Source organism: Solanum tuberosum, unplaced genomic scaffold (genome assembly GCF_000226075.1).
Source record: "Solanum tuberosum cultivar DM 1-3 516 R44 unplaced genomic scaffold, SolTub_3.0 scf01478, whole genome shotgun sequence".
NCBI lineage: Eukaryota > Viridiplantae > Streptophyta > Magnoliopsida > Solanales > Solanaceae > Solanum > Solanum tuberosum.
The window spans coordinates 1-3149 of record NW_006240731.1 but is presented as its reverse complement, the minus strand read 5'-3'; the positions used below and the strand labels follow the sequence as shown (position 1 = coordinate 3149).

The 3149-nt window shown below is 39.1% G+C and overlaps 1 long non-coding RNA gene across 1 annotated transcript; it reads left to right on the top strand.

Moving 5' to 3' along the window:
• Positions 1–813: 813 nt before the first annotated feature.
• On the top strand, positions 814–1294 carry LOC102585383 (uncharacterized). Its single transcript, XR_001472631.1, has 2 exons — positions 814–928; positions 1264–1294. It is a non-coding gene; the product is annotated as an uncharacterized lncRNA (long non-coding RNA).
• The last annotated feature ends 1855 nt before the right edge of the window (positions 1295–3149 follow it).

Sequence of the window (3149 nt, the reverse complement as noted above, 5' to 3'; positions counted from 1 at the left end):
GCGGGTCCGATATCCCCAGCTTTTCGAGGCTTCAGGTACTTTCTTTTACTTTATGTTCGAGGACGAACATGGTTTTTAGTGGTGAATGATGTAATGACCCGAAAGGTCATTTTGGTGATTTTCGTGGAAATGACTATTTTGCCCTTTTGGTAGTTGTCCCGAGTCCTATGTTTTGTGGTTGTAAAGTTGGTTTGAGGGAAAGTTGGTAAAAAGTTGAGTTTTTGAGAAGTTGAGTTTTTTATGAGTTAAAGTTGGTTAAAAAGTGTTTTTTTCGAGTCATTTGGAGTTTCGTGACTCGGATCGGATTTCCGTCGATTCCGGCAGTTTTAGAATGTCGAAACAGGTCTGTGTGAAGTTACGGAGTTGAATTTGGAGTTGAAACGAAGAATTGAGGTCCTACGTTGCTAAAGTTGTGAAATTTCGATAAAGAGTTGACTTTGGTCAACATATGAGGTTCCGAGGCTCAGATTGAAATTCCGAGAGTACCGTTGGTTTCGGGAGGCGATTCTAAGTCTAGAATGAGTCTTGGTTGAATTTTTAGACGCTCCGTTTGAGTTTCGAATTTTTTTGGCGTTAAACTAGTTTCTTGGCATCTTATTGAATTCCGGGTCAAGGAGTCCTTGAATTCAAATTCCGACGGTTCCATTGAGTCCGGAACGTCGAGTTTAGTGGGGGTACATATTTAGTTTGTGTGCACGAGATTCCGAAGGAATCCCGAGGGTCCAACGGGGACTTAAACTTTGGTGTTATATGTTGTTTCAGCTGCTGTGGTTTTTTAAAGCTGCAACATCAGTTGTTTCTTTCTTTTTTAAAGCCAAAACCAGTAGCCATTCTCCCGCAACTTGAAAAATACTCATTTCTCCATTTTTAGACTTTGAGAGCTCGAAAATAGGTGATTTCAAGTGGGTTTTCGCAAGGAATTCATTGGGTAAGTTATTTCCAACTTATATCTTTGATTTCCATCGATTATTTATGGATTTTAACATCAAAATTTCAGATCTCAACTGTAAAATTTGGGGTTTTTTGCCTAATCCGAATTTAGTAGAAAATTTGAGTTTGTGAACTCATTTCAACTCCTTTTTCGAAACGGTTTTCACTATTGGATTCTAAATTTCTTGGGGAACATTTTTCACTAAAAATTTCCAGATTTCGAGAATATTTTTCGGAACGAGATTTTTTTGACCATTTTACCCTTTTTCTCCAAATTTCACGATATTGGTGTTGTTAGATTCGTATTGATTGTGGGATTCCATTTATGAATAGATTGTGGTGATTTGGAGCGTGCTCGGAAGGGTAAAACTCAAATTTGAGTTACTAGTTGAAGTGTTTTGAGGCAAGTGACTTCTAAACTTTGTTAAACTCTTAGACTACACATGACTACTTTTCTAATTGTGTTGGGGAGTAATGGGGATTGAGGATGGGTTTTATTTGTTGATTGAAATTGTTGTAAATGAAAGATGGGGAAATAAAACGAGTTAAATGTGTTATATGTGACTTGAATTTGTTGAATAAGTCATGTGATAACTGATATTGAGGGGATAGAAGAGCATGAGTAGGTTATGATTGATACAGACATTGATGTTGAGACAGATGATGTGTAATACTATGATGTGGTCGTGATATGGTTGTGATTGAGACAGGTGATGTGTAATACTATGATGTGGTCGTGATATGGTTGTGATTGAGACAGGTGATGTGTAATACTATGATGTGGTCGTGATATGGTTGTGATTGAGACAGGTGATGTGTAATACTATGATGTGGTCGTGATATGGTTGTGATTGAGACAGGTGATGTGTAATACTATGATGTGGTCGTGATATGGTTGTGATTGAGACAGGTGATGTGTAATACTATGATGTGGTCGTGATATGGTTGTGATTGAGACAGGTGATGTGTAATACTATGATGTGGTCGTGATATGGTTGTGATTGAGACAGGTGATGTGTAATACTATGATGTGGTCGTGATATGGTTGTGATTGAGACAGGTGATGTGTAATACTATGATGTGGTCGTGATATGGTTGTGATTGAGACAGATGATGTGTAATACTATGATGTGATCGTGATATGATTGTGATTGATGACATGTGCATATTCATTATTCATCCCATGTGTGAACTATCTGTTGCATGAGTTCTGAGACACTGATATGAGGATGGATGGATATGAGACACAGTTGAGACTAGCTCCGGCTAGAGATATATGAGATGGACTAGCTCCGGCTAGCGATTTGGATGCCGATGGGATCTGGTTCCGGCGGTGATACATGGTCCATGTGTGGCCCCCATGGGTTCTGATTTGAGTATTCAGCGCGGTCTGATTACGTCAACAGATGTGTATCTTAGGACAGACATGCATCACGACTACATGACATCATTATTGCATTTGCATCGCATTTGACTTCATCTTTGTCTGTGGTGTGTGGATTTTACCTACTTGCTCCTCTTCATGTGATATATGATCTATTTGCTCTTATATGAGGATATGAGGTTGATGTTGAGATACTGTTGGATATATCTGTTGATTATGAATTGTGTAGTATAGGTTGTTGGTTCGCTGTTAGAATGAAGTTTCGGTGGTTCGGTTGGGATTGAAAGGAGTTGTTTGTAGCTGCTAGTTTAGCTTAGTTTAGTGTTACTTGCGAGTACCTGTTGCTTTTGGTACTCACCCTTGCTTCTACACAGTTGTGTAGGTTGACAGCTCTATCAGATCCGGCTTATTACTCATCTTCAGATTAGAGCTTCCAGACTTACTTGAGAGGTAGCGGTTCATTCCAGACGTGCCCTCAAGTTATCTATATTTACTGTTCTGTTCTATTCTAGAACTTTACTATGAGACTTGTATATTTTATTCAGATTCTGTATTAGAGGTTTGTACATGTGACAACCAATTCTGGGGTTATGTTGAGTTTATTTAAAGACTTCCGCTTATCTTTCTATCTTATTCTTGTTTTATAAATTCTATATCGTCGGGTTTTGGGGTGTTAGGCTGACGTGCCCGATGGGGTTTGGGCACGTGCCATCACATCCGATTTTGGGGTGTGTCAAATGGTATCAGAGCCTAGGTTCGAAGGTCTCACATGTACAAACTAAGTCTTAGTAGAGTCTTGAGGATCAGTACGGAGACGTCTGTACTTATCTTCGAG